General features: G+C 37.0%; 2 long non-coding RNA genes across 2 annotated transcripts; one reads left to right on the top strand and one right to left on the bottom strand.

The window, feature by feature from the left end:
- Positions 1-3,171: 3,171 nt before the first annotated feature.
- LOC147474817 (uncharacterized) lies at positions 3,172-14,085 on the top strand. Its single transcript, XR_015207616.1, has 3 exons — positions 3,172-3,512; positions 3,772-3,850; positions 13,792-14,085. It is a non-coding gene; the product is annotated as an uncharacterized LOC147474817 (long non-coding RNA).
- Positions 4,132-7,790, bottom strand: LOC147474818 (uncharacterized). Its single transcript, XR_015207617.1, has 2 exons — positions 4,330-7,790; positions 4,132-4,244 (listed from the first exon to the last, which is right to left on the bottom strand). It is a non-coding gene; the product is annotated as an uncharacterized LOC147474818 (long non-coding RNA).
- Positions 14,086-19,013: the final 4,928 nt, after the last annotated feature.

Raw genomic sequence — 19,013 nt, forward strand, 5'->3', positions numbered from 1 at the left:
ACTGAAGGATTTTAAGATACCGTTCAAAGATATGAGGTCAAAACCTAGAGACCCAGATAGACTCATCACGGAAGAACAAGAATATAGTCACAATGAAATGCACCAACAATTTCATGAAATGCAAAATTGCTTGAATCATGAACAGAGGACTATATATGATGAAATTATAAATGCAGTCAATACAAACTTAGGTGAGGTTTATTTTGTCTATGGAGGAGGGACTGGCAAGACATTCCTCTACAATACCATACTGACCCAACTGCAGTCACAAGGGAAAATAGCCATTGCAGTTGCTTCTTCGGGAATAACAGCTCTACTTTTTCCAGGTGGAAAGACATCGCATTCAAGATTTAAAATCCCAATAGAAATTAATGAGTACTCAACCTGCAATATAAGTCAAAACACCATGCTGGCCAGACTTATTCATCGAGATGATCTTATAGTCTGGGACGAAGCTCCTACGACCCAGATGCATGATTTTGAAGCAGTAGATAGGACATTGAAAGATCAAATGGGAAAAGAAAATGAAAACAAGATCTTTGGAGGTAAAATTATTCTGCTAAGGGGAGATTTCAGACATATTTTACCTGTCATTCCAAGAGGTACAAGGGAATTAATAATTGCTTCATCGATAAACAAATCACATATTTGGCACCATTGCAAAGTCTTCAAGCTACCTAAAAACATGTGCTTAGAGAATGTGGACTCTTCATTGGCGTCAGATTTCAGCAAGTGGGTACTAGACCTCGGAGAAGGAAACTTACCTGCCATTTCCATATTCGAAGGTAAAGAAAAAAATTGGATCCAAATTCCTAATGATCTTCTTATTCCCCCTGGCGGTGATAGCATAAGTGAAATTGTGCCAAGTATTTACAAAGTTTTACCATCAAAATACATGGATGACAACTACTTCAGAGATAGATGCATTCTGTCACCTACAAACGAGTCTGTAGATGATATCAACTCCCACATCCTGTCTTCTTTCGAGGGACAAATGCGTGAGTACTTCAGCACTGATTTAATAAGTTCCATATTTGAAAATATTGAAGAACAGTATGCAGTATACCCAGTTGAATTTCTTAACACAATTAAAGGATCTGGTCTTCCAAACCACAAGTTGGAGTTGAAACTTGGGACGCCAATCATGCTAATTAGAAACATAAACCAGAGCCTTGGTCTTTGTAATGGAACGAGACTTATTGTTATCAAACTAGCTCCAAAAGTCATTAGAGCAAAAATTATAATAGGGAGCAACATTGGCGGGGAAATTGATATACCAAGGATAGAGACAACTTATAAGTGCACCAACTAGCCTTTCATTTTGAAGAGAATACAATTTCCAATAAAGATTTGTTTCGCAATGACAATAAATAAAAGTCAAGGACATACATTGAAGCATGTGGGGGTATACTTGCTTAAGCCAGTTTTCAGTCATGGATAACTATACGTTGCAGTATCACGAACAACTGCACGATCAGAACTAAAATTACTAATCAAGAAAAATGGTGACGAACCAGAAAGATGCACTCATAATATTGTCTACAAAGAAGCATTCAACAATTTACAATGAGGTAAAAAAAATATTAGTTCAATCTCAAATTTTCATTTTTTAACTTCATATAGAGTTAATTACTTATTAACTAACTATTTTTTTTTTATTCTATTACAGTGTAGAGGACCAACAGCTACTATGGAGACATTATTCACATTCACCATTTTTTTTTTATTCTCGTTTATTCTTTATTGAATATACACACCCATTTTCTGTATATGCCAAGTGTTTGAAATCACTACAATTTACTACTTCATTGGACATACCTTTGTTTTCATTTTATATTTATTTTTTAGTTAATTATATTAACTTTGAAAAGATAATCTCCTACTTATCTATTCTCGGTCGATCTAATATTATATAATGTAACAAACTGAACTTGCAGCATTTAGACATGACAACTCATTAAAGTTTGATAAAGCAAGCCACCAAGTCAGTTAGAAATTTGAAGCTCAGAGTAAAAATTGATAGAAGTTGGGACCACTATCTGGTTGGAAATGAGACATTGTTAAGTAAGGATATGATCCTCATCGACGAAAAAGTAAGTACCACACTTATTCAACATCTCTTTTATCACTTTGCGATTTTTATCCATTATTTTTTTCATTCATACAGGGTGACCAAATCAATGCGTCTATACCTATGGAGATCTATCCACAGTTTAAGGAAAAAGTTCAAGATGGTTCAGTGGTACATTTGGAAAAATTCACCATTAAAAACATTAGGTCTTACTATCTCGTGAACAATAAAAACAAGATAACATTTGAGAAGTATACAACCATGAGGAATATTTCAGATGAAACATCAATTCCACGACAACTATTCAGCTTTGTCGATTTCAAGAAATTAGCCCCACGAGATAAGCAAGACGAATTTCTTACTGGTAATTCTAACATTTATATATTTTTTTCAAAATACATTAGTTCGTTTATTGGTAAAATTTTCATAGGCTTACCAATAAAGTTTACCTTATTCAGACGTCATTGGATTCTACAACAACATCGGTGAACCTAGGTTCTTTTAAATTAGCCTATATATAACTTGATACAATAAAATAGTATGAGCAAATTCAAGCAACTTGGGACAAAGTGAAAGGGTTAGCGGACTGGATCATTGTGGCTAACACTTGGCGTGAGGTTAACTTTGGTGCGGACATCTGCTCCAAAGAAGCAGCTCACTTGGAAAAGAGAGAGAATAAGTGGTGGGATGGCAGGCCTGCATTCGCGCATAGAATTGAGGATATGAACACCACGTATTATAGATTTGTAAACTGAGCTTTGAGATAGTGATTTACTATCAATCCTATCTATTCTTTGTACTTCAAAAAAATTCTTATTAATACAATTACCCTTAACAAAAAAAAAAAAAAAAAAAAAAATAGTATGAGTGCTCTGCCCAGTTTAATAAAAGTGGAGAGACTCATCTATTTATATATTTTCAATAAACCGATTTTTTGTCAATATTTCAGTGAGGCGACGAAACTTGGGCCATAAACTGGGCTGAGGCCCAATAACAGCAGTACCCACTATCGCGGCCCATTAAAACCCTAGTCCCTCACATAAAAACAATTCGTCACCTAATTCTACAAGGCTAAATCTACGGTGCGCGAGATGTACCGAAAGTTTTGGTGCGCACGATTTCTAGCCATACAATGGGAGGGTAGAACCGGAAGAAAAAGATTTTAAAAGATAGCCTCATAATTTTGTCGACCATGTAAACGAAAAAATTATCGAAAAAAAAAAAGACCATGTAAACGAAAAATGGTTTCCATTTCTAAAACTGAACCTGTACGAATCAAAGAAACTACTCCAAACTGCTGCTTCTTCTTCTTCTTCTTCACCTTCAAACTGGTTCTTCAATATCTAATGAGGTTTTTGGACCAAAGGGTGGTTCTTCTTCTTCTTCAAAGAATAACTCTACAACTGGGATTTTCGACTCTATTTTCGCACACCCATCAATGGTACTGTTGAACAAATTATTCTTTTTTCTAGGGAGTTTTTGCTAGTTTTTTGTCTTTGATCATACATTCTGTTACTGGGTTGTTGATTGATTATGTTATTTGATTGGTTGTTTTGATGAGAAAATAGTAACTTAGAATATATTTTACTTTTTTGGTTAGTTCTGTTATTATTTGAGTTGAACTTTACACCATGGAAACTAAAAAGAACTAGAGTTGAATCCTTTTTTTTTTCCTTCTGTTATGTGTCTTTGGGTTTCAGTATTCACGCTATGAGGTGATTGGGTCATGGAGAAAGCAGGATTCAGGGAATCAGGGGTGGAGCAAACAAGATTTGACAGGTTTGTGAATCTTAGGCAACTAATTGGCCTAGTAATGGCTAGTGGCAAAAAATGGTACTTAATTATATGCATTCATATTTATGAAATATGATTCTTTGACAACATTTAAACAGAATATCATGTGTATTGATTTTAATTGATGTTAATGTAGCATGAGATTGTATTTCTATTTGTCGGAATCTCGTTCTTCAAATTTCTATGTCTAGAATCTATGAAAACCGAAGCCAAGTACAGACAATAATAATCATAAGAGGAATTAAAAGAACTATTAGAGTGAGTACTTGTGGTGCTAGAAAAAACTCTTGCTCAAGCTCCCCTAATGATTTCTTTTGTTTCTCAATGCTACAATATGGCATGATGTTACTGTCAAAAATCTCATCTTCTTTTACCTGACCTGAAAATAATATCCACAGTCGAAGTAAATATACCGAATTACCGAGATGATATATTATATATACTAGACAACATAAGAAACTAACCTTGTTGTTGCTCAGTGGCTTTAGGGGAAATAATGAAAACCCGATGCCGAGGTGATAGTTTGTGATTAATAAGTTGAACAGATGGATTGAAGTGAATTTTTGAACAAGTTGGTGAAGAATAAGATGATGATGAAAGGGAGAAGAAGGGTTTGGGGAGAGGAGAAAAGAGTAAACGAGAAGAAGTCAGTGCAACCCCTAACTGGGTCACCATATTTGAGTGAAGTAATTAGACAAGGGGTTGAAGGAGAATTAATTGGTGCAAACATTATAGAAGTAAGAGAAGAGTGAGAGACAAAAACAAAGGAAAGGTAAGGCAATGAGAATGTGTGGAGGGAAGGAATTCAATAACTTGGATTGGACTATTTTGCTTGACAAGATATCACTAAGAATTTGCCAAGTTGACTTGCTCTATTGTAATAGAAATTAGGACACTGGAGCGGTCTTTATGAATTCTTCAAAGTGATGTTTTGTAGCATTTCTCAATCATCATTTTGTTTTTTTTTGCTACTTCATTGATATGCACACCTTATTGAAACTTTAGTTGAAGAATAATGTGTTCTTAAGTCAGACAATATTTTTTTGCCCATATATAATGCTATATCTATGGTGCGCGAGATGTACCGAAAGTTTTGGTGCGCACGATTTCTAACCACACAATGGGAGGGGTAGAATCGAAAGAACAGGAGGGTAGAACCGAAAGAAAAAAATTTTAAAAGATAACATCATAATTTTGTCGACAATGTAAACGAAAAATAGGTTTCCACCTCCTCTAAAACTGAACCTGAACGAATCAAAGAAACTACTCCAACTCCACAATATTGTAAAACAAGAAGAAGAAGAATCGATCACTCTTTGAATAGCATAACAATGGTAGAATTATGTCAGTCTCTGAGAAACTCACTGAAAATCACATTTTTTTGCCTATTCCAAACATCAAGTAATTCATTCTGATGAATTTTAAGAAGTAACTGTTTATAGAGTTGCATAGAGACCACCTTACTAAAAATAAAGATCTTTGCCTATCATTACAATTTAATTCTTGGTATTCGAATACAAAGTTGTCTTCCACTGGAGCGGTCCTTATGAATTCTTCGAAGTGATATGCACACCTTATTGAAACTTTAGTTGAAGAATAATGTGTTCTTAAGTCTGACAATATTTTTTTTGCCCATATATAATAGTGTGGTTTGTCTTAAGTTCCTCTTTACAAATTAGTATAACTAATTTTCCCCTGTGCAACAGCTCTGCCTTGCCACCAATAATTGACCTTAGTTCGTTCAAATTATTAGTAGGAGGCATGGTGTCATGTTGATGGGTGTTGTTGAATGAGAGATTGCAGCACATCCCTTCGTGTAGTAACTTTACAAACTCAAACCATCAGAACTATAGTGAATGTTGAAAAGATTGCACAATAGAGAATATGTTTTTTGATTGAGTGCCTACATCAATGAAGTGAAAGCTGGCTCCTAAGCTTTGAACAATTTACTCCTAAACACCTACTAGCACATTAAAGTTTTAACTTGGTTCTTCAGAATATTTGAATTTTTCATTGTCCTAGAGAAACTAACCAGTACAAGTATATAAGAAAGCTATGTGAGGACACCACCTATATTATTATTGAAGTTAGTTGGCATCAACTCTTATAGGCACTTTCTCTTATGGCATTTGGGAATTTAACGTACACAAAATTAGTTCATTTTGACATGAATATTATCATAAACCATTAAGAGCATTCCTAATGCAAGCAACTTTTTTTCACCTCCATGTAGGACTATTTCCCCTCTTTGTTACCTTTGTGGTGAAAAACAAGAAAAGGTTGCCTAATGCAGAGGTGACTTTAAACCTTGGACGGAATGTTTGATTCCGTCTGAATGTAAAAATAAAAAAAACGCGCCATACGGAATGAAGCATCCTGTCCGAAGTTAAAAAAAACCAAAAAAAAGTCGAAAAAACACACGGGTTCCATCCGAGAAAAAAAAACCGAAATTTAAAAAAAAAAACACGAGACGGAATAAAACATTCCGTCCGAAGCTCACAACTCAGTGAAAATCTCAGTAGCAAGTGCTACCCTCGTTGTGACTTAGTTACAAGTCACCGACTTTGTCACCCTTGCATTGGGCAAGGGGTTTTTTGGTATTCAAAAGTGAAAACTCTCAATTTCCCCTCATAGTGACTTGTATTGGGAATGCTCTAAAGAATGGATTGTTGACTATTTCCTTCGTCAACCTTTCACATGGTTGATTGGCCCTTCAGAATCACTCTTACATTAGTCTCATGGTATTTTTTGTGATGTCAGTGGTACACAGCAACTAGATGGCACTAAAGGAGAAGAAAGCGTTGCAGTTTGCCATCAACCCATTCTTGCGACAATCCTCACAAACCCGGCCATATCTATGCCGCCACCACCCGATTATCTTCTCCTTTCACAACTACTACCACCACCTTCCACGGTCTCCTCTATGATTTTGGCAACAAAACTGATAATGACCAAATCAAGTCCTTTCCGTACCTAACGAATATCGTAAGCTTGGATATGTTGCCATCAATATAATAGTCTTCCTTTTATTTGACAAACTTGCGTCATTGAATCGGGTGAAGTAAAATCTAAAATACTTTATAGTCATAAATTTTGGTTGTGGGTTAGAGAATACAACGATATTCTTTAGGAATTTAATCAAGATCTAGGAGTGAAGTTTAGCCGAAAAGGAGTTGTGATTAGTATTAAGGTATTTGCTTTCGGAATTTTATGCTTGTGTTGTTAATTATTTCTATTGCTCTTTGGTTGTCAATTTTAATGTTAGTATCAGTAATGAGATAATTGAACCTGTACCAGTTGACCAGTTACTTGGGGAACATTATGATTGTTTCCAACTTATTTTCGAATGCATTTAAGGATTGAAGTTCTCTTTAGGATTTTATTTACATAATCTTGTTTGGTGTTTGATTGTTTACATTTCCCTACCATGTTTGTTTGTTTAGTCTTGATGGATTGTAGTTGGGTTGAGAAAGAAGTCTTGATGGATTGTATTTGGATTCAAGTTAAGTGTTCAGGATGCTAAACTTGAGGGGATGAAAGATTGTGGCAGTTGGCAATCATGCTAGTATTGGGCAGTAGAAAGTGTGTTTACTCTTTTTTGTTAGCTATAGCATTTGCTCGTTATAGTGTCATTTGTTTTATGCCTTAAATGGATCTCGGCTCAACGATAAAATACTGTCTTTTCCTTAAATGGTTTTAGTTCACCTTCTTTGTTGAAAAGTTAGGCGTGCAAGTTTTTGTTGGGGAAAGAAGACAGCCTGTCCTATTCTAGAAAGTTTTCCAAAATCTGATATTAAGCCTTATTTACAAATCTGAACCAATTAAAGTATGCCCTTATAGGTATCTTGAGATTAAACCTGTTATGATGTCGTTGGTTGTGTTATTTGTGTTGGTTGAGAATTTGATATGATGGGAGATTTGAAACTATTCATGGTGAAGTGGGGGGGCGGGGGGCGGGCTGACTTCCGGCGATAGAAGATTGGAAAGGCATGACTCTAGTACGTCCCAAAGGCAGGTGTTGGTCTGTCAAGGATGGACATAGATGCCCCCTTTTTTATTGAAAGTTGATCCGAGAACGCCAGGTTCTAACATAACATCTACTACTTAAGATTCCGTAACGAGTAGATACTTCCGCAGAAAGATAATCGAGATTGGATCTTGTACGAAGGTAGACTTCACACCTACCCCATCTAGACGATAAATAGAAAAATAAATGGGGCGGGTATTTGCCAACTTGATTCTGAGAAAGAGCTCGCTAAGTTCAGTCGAATGAATGTGAACTGAAACCTCTCCGAATGCTCCATCCGTTGCCAGTTGCCTTCACCTCTAGGTTCCCGGTCTACGACTCTTGGGGCAGAGCCTACTAACAAGAGAGCAACTTCAAGAGCATGAGAGAGAGTTCAGTTCAACAGACATTCGATATTCAAATTAGATCTCGTATTATACTAGAGTACTCTGAACACCAACCCAATCTCGACAAAAAACAAGTACAAGCAACTACATCTCCTTCGGACCCTGACGTGAACAGACGCTTTCTTATATATCCAATTTCTTCTGTCACAAGAAGCAGGATGCTTGCTGGGTATGAATCCCATCTCTCGACAACGTCAGTCCTTCCTCCCCGCCCTCAGAGCTGATTCGACGGGATGCCTAAGAGCAACGGATTCTTCCTTCCTGAACCTGAAAGAGCCTATTCGAGAATAGTAAGAGCAGATTCAAGGGCAAGGGATTTTGACACCATTTCATGTCTTTCATGTGCATTCTCTTCTTCTTAAGGAAGGTCTGGGTGCCTATGTCAATCGGTTCTTTGGATGCTTTCTGCTTCATTCCATTCTAAAGTGGGGGGCTATTCCCATCCCACGGAGGTGACTTCACTCGCCTAAGGGTCATCAAAGAGACAATTCTTGCAGCGCATTCTATCACTTGCATCCAACCCCGTGACGTGATTTGGGCATAGATCATCTTTCCTTCTACGACGGCTAGTGAAATCATAAAAAGTTCGCCCCCTTGGGCATGAAGCCATTGAATCTGCTGCAGATGTCATCATAGAAGAAGAAACTGTTCTTCTTTTGCTGAATAAGCTACTAATCACACGCTTGGAATCGATCTAGCTGCTTAGCTTATGTGGTTTGGCGGATTCGACTAGCATTCACGGGTAGCATTTGAATGCGGGAAGAATCACCCAAAGCACGGATTCGATTTTACTTTCTTTCCGATGGTCCTATCCTATTAGAAATAAGTAAATAGTGGATCTTCGACTAGCAGCTTTTTTCGTGGAAATCTTAGTCGGTAGTGGATTTTTTGCTTTGACCAGGCGAAAGGCAAAAAAGAGAGGAAAAAGGCAATTCCTTCTCTTCTGTTGTCACAAGAAGGGACTAGGTTCCTGGCCAAGCCAGGGACAATCGATTGTAAAAAAATATCCCACTACGGGGTAAGAAGCAAGGAAGGAGTGCCACTTAGTTAAATTCTTTTTTAGTTCAATCACCCGAAAAAGCGAATCCTTTTCTTTCGAAATAGCCAAGCCAGTAAGTAGAAGGGCAAGGTGACCACAGGGAAAGAAAATAGAGGCATTACTAGAAGGTTGGAAAGTAGTCCAACTCAATGTCTTACGCATCAGTGGCATTTGAATGAAAGCAGTAAGTCAGTGGCCAAGAATCATCGATTTTGGGGTTACCAGCTCATGGGAATTTCTTGAAGTAAGAACGATCCCCAGTGTCATCCTCTTCGTCTTCTCAAAAGGAAGCGAGTGACGAGAGGGTAGCAAAGAGAGGACCACTCTGTAGTATAGTAAGATAGCAACCAGTGAAAGAGTAGAACTCATTCTCTCCATTCAGAGAGAGTAGAGCCCAGAGACAGGGAAAGCATACAACTGAGAAAGAGAAAAGAGGTCTGACTACGGGGGAGAAGCCAAAGCCGAATGCCGCAGCTCCTAGGAAAGAGAAGGCAAGGATGGTTAGATTCCCAGCTTTTTTGAAAAATTTGATAATATTCGGACATCCTTTGAAATAAAATATTGTGATATTGACTCACATTAGATTCTTTTTTCTTTATTTTGAGACTGAAATAGAATATAAAGGTGGGGGGATCCAACAGTCGATGAACGAATAGAAGCTACAGCAGTTGAGGCATTAGTTGATCGAACGGGAGATGCAAATAATACATTTGTGCCATCGCCCCTTGGGGTCAGAGAATAAGGTTTCGGAACTGCTTGGCCATTTTAGCTAGTGTTGGATGTCCTTGCCCGCCTGGATAGATGTCATTTTCCGCCATAGCAGGGACAGTAGCGGCTGCTGATCATAGTATTTTGAGACCGAAAACAAGGCGATTTGTATTCCTTTGCTCCCTTCCAGCTTCGTCCCTCGTGGCCCGGCCTCGGGGTTTGGGGACTAAAAGAATTTCTTTCTCCTTCCAGGAATTGGAATGGCAGTAACTAAGACAATTTCTTATTCCTTGATATAGGATACGGAGAAAACAGCTAACTATGAGGCGCGCAGTTGGGGGCTAACAAAGTGAGTCATTGTAGCACGGAGAACTAGCTCTTTATACAACCAACACCACATCCATACATTCACCATGACCGAGTCATTAATGAAAGGAGGGACGCACCACTGCTGCAGGGATGGTCTGTTACAAATTACTTGCTTGCCCGGGGGTGGGTTTGGTTTGATCGTCTTTCTTCCAGCTTTTGCCGTTGTAGCTACTGCTCCAGCTTTTGGTTCTGTAGCTCGTACTGATTGTGTGCTTGTAGCTAGCATAGTTCTCAAGTTCTTGCTCCGTAGGTGGTGCTTTTCCAGCAGATTTTTAGCCAGTCGTACTGTTCTTTAGCTTAAGGTACTGTTCCAGATTAGCCCGTATACATAGGTGCTTGTCGTAGCTGGGGTAAATTCATAACCTGTCGATTAAGCTGTTCTTCTAATATGATTCTGATTTCGATGAAGCAAAAGGTGGTGGTTATTCGGGTGAGAAGTCATCTCAGTAGTTTCTTCCTCAGTCGATTGAGGCTGAAGCACACCCTAGGACCAACGTGAAATACGATATGAAACAACTCGCACACTACAACAGGTGCTGTCCTTTACCAATCAGAACAACTGGCAATAGCGGCTTTCAGGGGAGTAAAAAAATACTTATATTACTTATATTCATATAATAAAAAGCCGAAGCTTCTACTCAAACGATTGTGATTCCTATTCTCCAAGCTATACAAGAAGCATACTCAAACTATGCGACCAGTGACTTTTTCTAGAAGTGTGATTGGTGAATCTTTTATTATGCCTTAAGCAACCGAAAGGTGGGGAGGATGAAAAAGGGGATAACCTCAATTGAAAGGGAAATGCTAACCAAAAGAAAACAGAAGGTATATCGGACCAGTATCAAAAACACATCCTCGTATAGATCGATAGGGGATCAAAGTCTTGAATGAATATTTGAAGCATAGTGCATAGATAAAGTCCCCCGCCTCTTCGAGGAGGCGAGACTGCTTGACGAGGACTTAAGTCAACAGCTTGTAATTACATAATGACAATTGAATCAACGAGCTAAAGCTATGCGATGGAGCTGAATGCTTAAGTTACGGCCTTCCACACCAACAATGACGGGTTACCCAAAGATATTTCCTTTTTTCAAATTTGATGAAGCACTTATTCGAAACTGTTGCATTAAGATAAGATAGAATTTTGCAGCTCCAAAACTGAGGTGTTCACATAGAGATGCTTACTTTGACTGATTCTATATGCTGTTTCACCCCGACAAATGGTTATCTGCTTTCCGCTGTTAGTTTGCTGTTTTTCGGATTAAAACAGATAAGAATAGATAGGATTGTAGCTCCTCTTCTTTGTTGCTGTTGTTCTTTGTAGTTGGATGTCACTCCTGTATTTTTATTTCAAGATAGGATAAATAAGAACCAATTAGATCGCCCGGATGCTAAAGACAGGTGGCTAAGGGCATGTAGGATAGAGAAAATCTCCTGCTTTTAGGCTGTAGCCATCTCTTCCTCTCCCTGCCGGTCGAGCTAGCTATCGCTTCCTTAACTTACTGGTAGTTGAGTAAGGACTCACCGCTTCTCTCCCCCGGAGTTCTCTCTGGCTTCCAAGTGCTTTATTTTAATGGCTTCCTAGAGTTCATAAAGGTTAGAGAAGCTAAGGACAGAAGAAATAAGATCGAGCTATCTCAAGACAGGCAGCTAGGCGCATGTAGGATAGAAAGAATCTACTGCCTAATTGGTTTAGCTTATCGATGTCCTTGTGTCCAATGAGGATAAAGAGTGGGCAATGATCTGACCTTTCTTTTGCGCTAAAGCAAGAGAATTAGGAGTTCGTCTCTTCTTTCTTTTTCATATCTTATATAATCTGTTCCAGGAGCGCTGGGATCCCCCTCTCTCACCGTATGAGGGGAGCCCGAGCATCGTTAAGAATGGCTTCTAAAAGTAGAACTGTTTCTTACTAGCTGAGGTAGAAAGCGAAGAGCAAGAAGTCTCACTCTGTTCCTTACTCTCGTAACTCACACCTCTTACAGCTATAAGAGTGATGCCTTCCTGTATTCCTTGTAATAAATAGGGCAGTCAAGAGGCTATAAGTCAAGAAGTGTATCTTACAACCTATCTTCCTATATATGGTTATCTGCTGTCTGCTGCTCCCTAACAACCTAGCCGAGCCTTTACTTTAAGTAGAATCCACCAAGAAAGGCTTGCTGATTTTGAAGCTTTTGCAGCATGTGAGTGTGATAGGTAGGGCGGGGCTAATCAGTATCCCTTACCTGCGCTTCCGGCTCGAGAATAAGATCTTTATGTTGGATTTGACTTTATGCCAATCATTATATCATAAGAGAAGAAAGAAAGGATACGGTTCACCAATCATACTCAAAAGAAGAGTTTGATCCTAGCTCAGAACGAACGCTTGCTATATTCTTAACACATGCAGGTAGAACTTTTTGGGTAGTTGGTCGATCATAAGGTGGAGAAATGGCTAGAACTGAATGCGGAAAAACTGATGTTCGTTGTAAGTGAAGGAAAGGTTGGTCATAAATTTGGAGAGTTTGCTTCTACACGGAAACGAAGACCTTCGAGAAAAAATATTGGACCGGGAAAAAAAGCGGGGAAAGACAAAGTAAAGTCTAAGTGCATATGGAACGAAAAGGAAATCCGATATCGGTAAGAGTTGATCTGAATCGTAGTTCAGATCCAAGTCGGTTTAGTGAGGGAGACCGCGAAAGTAACCGAATGGGGTTAGTCTTTTCCTTCAATTTGTCACATATTTTTCTAAAAAAAAAGGCGTGGGAGGACGTTGCAGATGTCCGGGACAGACATGACTTCTTCTAACGCTAGAATACCACAGGAAGACACCCGGGATAAGAGCATGTCGTGAAAGAAGCACACAGTTGAATGTAGATATCATGTAGATATCATGAACGCGAGGTGCAGGATACCTGCCCGGGGTTGGACAATTTGTATAAACATGGACAATGTTAAGCATTAAAGCAACGACACATCTTATATACTTGTACAACCTAAAATATGCGTTGGCCAGGTGGGTTTTGAATTTTAGTTCTTAAGTTTTTCTTTGTTACCATCCCCGACCATTTGTGGAGTTTCACTGTTTAAGCCGCGGCAAGATTACACTGCCTGCTGAGATCAAAATTACATGTTAGTACTTGGTATGGTTTAGTTTGTTGCTAGTGAAATAACTAGTTTGATATTTTATTTCTCTTATAGTGTTTGCATGAACTTGAATTTTATTAGTGTTAGTTTTAAGAATGTGCTTCCATATATTTGCTACACAACACTTTTACATTTAAATTAGCATTTGCATATATTAGTGTAATATTAGTATGAATGTCTTCAAAATTCTTTTAATGACTTGGATTTTCTGGAGCATGGACCTTTTCTACATCTTTAACGTACTAATCTCTCTTTATTAAATTGTGAATTTCAGGAGTACTACCTTTAGTGAGATGATACAGAAAACGTTGAAGCCGCTTAATACATAACTTTTACCTCACATGTTAATGTTAATTAGTTAAAGGCGCGGGGAATGCGTTTGTATATAATTTAAATGGAGAAGAAATAAAATGTATCTATTTGGATCGTGTTTTACAAATGGATTTTGGTATGTGATTCGACATATACTATGTTCTTCGCATCGTGTATATTAAGATTGGAAGATATTGTAATTTATGTATAACCTTTCATGTAGTTTCTATATGTAATAACGTCTTCTTGGTGAACATTGTTATCTTATTTGTAAACTATTATGGTTTCTTTGTTGGATTGATTGGAAAATGGTTGGATTTGGATGAACGTGCATTATTACAGGTTTCTCGTTCTTGAAAACGCTAAAAGTACAAAGGAGGTTATGTCGAAATTTTGAAAGGAATGATTTGTTTTGAGATGTAGTATTCGTTTAATATGATTTGTTTCGAGATATTTTTCATTTAGAGTTTATCTCATTCAACGAACTCTCTACTTTCCAATGATTATCCTCTTTTTGTAAAAATCTGAAACTGATTTAACGAGGGAATAGGTTGAGTCATCAATGAATTGGCATTATCATTTGTTCTTATATAAGGTGTTAGAAAGATTCACCTACTAATCCCTTAAGCAATAAAAGTTTGGAGGCTCATGAAGGCGGATCATTGCATGCAACTTCAATATTCATAATCATCCCCAACCAAGGGGGGTTGAGAATCTCTTTAGCCTAATAATTATTATTATGTGGTTATGTGGAATATATAGGTTTATGATTACAACTAGTGGTTTTTCGTTCAAATATATGATTATATTAGGATTTATACATTTATTTATTTTATTATTGCCCGTATCTTAACCTATCAATTGAATCATATTAGCAATACAATTTGATCAAATTTAAGCACATTGGAAATTGTCATATGATCTGAGGAAATAGAATAATGGATTGTCTGTGTGTTGTTATGCATGTGTATATAGAGGGAGAATAAAATTGATGGGTTGTTTATGCAATTGATGTTTTGTTAATGCTTATATAGTTTGAAAATAGATTAATAATCTCAATATGGTAATGGTGAAGATAGCAACACCAGTTCGGTGTATGTAATATGGTTTATTGCATTTGACTTAATTAACGATTGTGGCCATCTCCAGATAAATATTGCTTAGCTAACCCCCACGGTTTACATACTTTATAACCAGGGAATCAAAATTCAAATAAAAGAAAGCTTTCACGCAAAAGTCAATGTGAGGTTATACTTATTACACTTTGAGATAGCGTCATGTATTTCAATGCAAACCTAATGTTTTGGTCATGTTTAATCATCTAAAAGCCACGTAATATCATTTTCATATATACCAAGTTGGCAAAAATGTTGAGATCCACATCGATTGTAATATGCCCATCAAGTCTCTCAACTTAGCAGACCATTTGACAATCTTTAAGCTATCTTTTGCCAAACCATAATTTTTACATAAAACTCAAGACTTCTAACAAAGTGTGAGTGTGTAGGAATAATAGCCTTTATTCGATCTAGTAGGAGTGTTGAGTGTTGTGCCCATCATATAGGGTTGGTCATCAAGCTACTCGTGTTGAGTACTAGGGTACTCAAGCTTGGCTCATGTATCTCTCGAGTCGAGCTCAAATTTTGTTCGAACTTTATTTCGCGCTCAAACTCGACTTATCGAGTATTCGAGTAGCTCAATGAGTCTAGATTCCTATTCTTCTAGACTACAAATTTGAATTCGATCATAGGCTCTAGAGTTTGATTTGACTTGTATTATGTATAGGCTCGACTTCAACCACAAACTAGAGATAATTGAGCACAAATAGATTCTAAATTTTACTTCAAGACCAAAATAACTTGCTAAACTCATCTAAATAAAATACTAAAATACAACTACAATTCACTGCTACCATAATAACCATTATCAAACAACTATTTCAAGGTGTGCACATTATAAATACAATCAATATGTGTTGAGTAATTATAATCCAACATACTAACATAAATAACTATCCCAAATAAGTGTTAACATAATAACTATGTAAAGTGTGAACTACAACTACCTCGCGAGCGTCTCGATCGAGTTTAAAATTGTGCTCAAACTCGACTCATATTATTGAATGAGCGAGTTTGAGTCGAGCCTTCGACAAGGCAAGCTCGAGTTACTCATGAACAACTCAACTCGATGACCAACCCTACCGCCTCATATATTGTTTCCAAGAGTGGTGTGGCATGGGTCGGTTCGGTTCGGTTTTGGGTTGAAACCGTTATCTGAACCGCCCTAATCGGTTTAGGTATTACAAGATACACCTTATGGCTAATGGCTAACTGGCCCGCAACCAAACCAACACCTTATCGTTAACCGATCTACAACTAAACCAATGTATTTTACAAAACCAAAAATTGACCCAAACTAATAATTTTATTGGTTAACTGTCTTTAACCGTAACCAAACCAATATTATGGAAGAATAATCAAATAGCTTGTAAGTGCGTGTATATATATATATATATATATATATATATATATATATATATATACTAGCTTGTATGCCCGTGCATACGCACTAACTCTTTTGAAAATATTTAGATTTTTTTTAGAAAATTGGGACTTCGGTTTTAATCGCTAACCCGTTTTAATTTTCCAACAAATTGTTTTAATTAAGTTTTAAAAAACCGTTTTTTCAATTGGGAGAGAGATCTTTGTTTTAATAAAAAAATAATTCACATTTTAATTAGATATGCTAGATTTTCCCTTTTCAATGGTGGAGGAATTCCCATTTTAATAGGAGAATAATTCCCGGTTTAATTAGAAGTGCTAGAATTTGTTTAATAGAAAAGGAATTCTCGTCGTTATAATAGAAGAGAAATTCCCGTTTTTCAAATAGGAGAGAAATTCTCGTTTTAATAGGAGATGACGTGGAATTTTAATAGAGCTCGAAAAATACCCCTTGCGGGAGCTTTAATATTAAGATATAGATATGGGGTAGGATAGAGGCACATTCACTGTAGCCACATTGTGGGCACAGTGAATCCACACCACCAATCTATCTCCAATCCAACGGACTATCTCGACCATCTCAATTCTCAAGTATCAAAACGAAATTAATGAAATTTCGGAACAGTGAATGCACACAACCCATCTTAAACACCTAAATTTTCAAAATTGAGACCGATCCGAAGGTTTCTTCATATATCATAATATTTTTGTGTTTTATTGTCTAATATATCTCTGTTTGGGAGTTCCTTTTATGTGATTCAAGGTTTTTGTTGTATCTAAACTCTCGTGATGGAAATGGTTACCTTCGTGGTAAGTTTTTTTTTTTTTCATTCTATCATGTAATGTTATTTTCTTCATTTTGAGAAATGGGTGTTTCATGGTGTTGTGCGTTTCATCAAGATCGTGGTGGGGAGAGCTCTTCCAACCTAATCGGAGGAGCACCCTAAGATTTTCGTGGATGAAGCTTTGGGCTACTAATGAAGTTCGTACAAATCCAAGTTCGTAACCAATCTAACTATGATCATCATCATCATCATTTTTTTTTTTTTTTTTTTGATGATCCGATATGTTTTGTTGTTTTGGTTTGGTTGGTTTTATAGGTATTTCTTGAGGAAGTCAAGAAGGTTAAGAAGAGCAATGGACAAGTGCTTGCTATCAATGAGGTATTTCATTTTTTCATTGTTAGGCTTGTAAAGGAATGTTGTGTTGTGTCCCCTCTATATAATGATGATTGTTATGTGCTTTGTGAGGACATATGATTGTTATGAATTTGCTAGTTTGGCGGTAATAAGTGAGAATCTCGATCAAACCTATGTGATATGTCCTTGATGTCACTTTGAAATGTTGATAATCTAGCTTCATAGGCTGCTTATATAATTATTATTATGAACATTATAAGTGGCATTATTCTACACAAGTTACATGCTATTAGGGTCATGTGCGGGTTTAGCAAATACACATGCTTGTTTGGTTGTATCAAGATTTTGTATCAAGATAGCTTGTTTGTAGGCCATGGAAAATTCATATATGTAGTGAGACAATTTAGCGTTTAACTTAACTAAGTGATAACGCTTTTGTAACCGATTGGTTGGTTAATGGCTCATTAATGATTTTTTAACATGAAACCCAACTGAAGGGGAATTTGATTTTTCTCGCCAAAGAGTGTGTGTGGCTTAACTCATTGATATAAGTTTGCTTCTCTACAAGATAAAACCCTGGCCGATGACTCTATGACCACTTAACATTTCTTGAAAGTCGATTGTCTTGATCACCTAGGCTTTAGTGTTGATTCAGATCACATTATTAATCTAAACTCTATCGATCGATCTTAAATGAGAATAGTTATACACTTACTAATCTTTTTAACCTCCCCGTCGGAAAAAAAAAAAACCCTTTTTTTTGGTTCTTATACAACCATCCTGAAGACTTGCAGTGCAGTCTAAGTGATGTTGTTTCATATCTATTGCCTTGAATATTTTATATACCGCGAAAAGAAGTTATTTGAACTAGAATTGATGTGAATATCTGAATTATTCATAAAAAAGAGTTGTATGGACTAGTTATCTGGTTCTCCATTGTTGAAGTAGCAACTCTATCTGTCATCTTGCTATGCTGATGGGTGTTTGGGGTTTACTTCATCAATGCTTCTTTTCTGATTTTGATTATGTGGGGACGGTGGGGCTGTATCATATTTTCTGATGTTGGGGTTGTTTTTATCTACTTCAAATGTTTTTGTTTCTCAACATCTATGGCTTATGTTGTTATGCTTCTGGGTAGTTATTATATTTCTCCAAAATTCACGAGTGGGTTCTCTTTTTTCGACCGCGGTGTTCTTTTCGCTTGAGGTAATTTCTCTATTTCTCATTACCACATCGACTTCTCTATTTAATGCCTTCAAGTATTTAAATCATTGTAATTTTGCTTTTACTCATTTCAAATCTTCCTTTGAGCTTTCAGCATAGAACCTTCATTGGTCTGCCGTGACCCATCTGCCAGTAGCATCTGACTCTACTCATACATTTTTGCATATCAGATTTTCAGGCCAGTAGCTGTGTTATTACCCAGATTTTTGCCTATCAGATTTTTGCATATCAGTAGCTGATCCCATTGTGAAGGAAGACTATCTGATCAGCTGCAGCTATACTCAGTCGATATAAGAGCTACCATAAGTCCATTATGACTA

The sequence above is a fragment of the Coptis chinensis genome, chromosome 9, assembly GCF_015680905.1.
Source record: "Coptis chinensis isolate HL-2020 chromosome 9, ASM1568090v1, whole genome shotgun sequence".
NCBI classification, from domain to species: Eukaryota; Viridiplantae; Streptophyta; class Magnoliopsida; order Ranunculales; family Ranunculaceae; genus Coptis; species Coptis chinensis.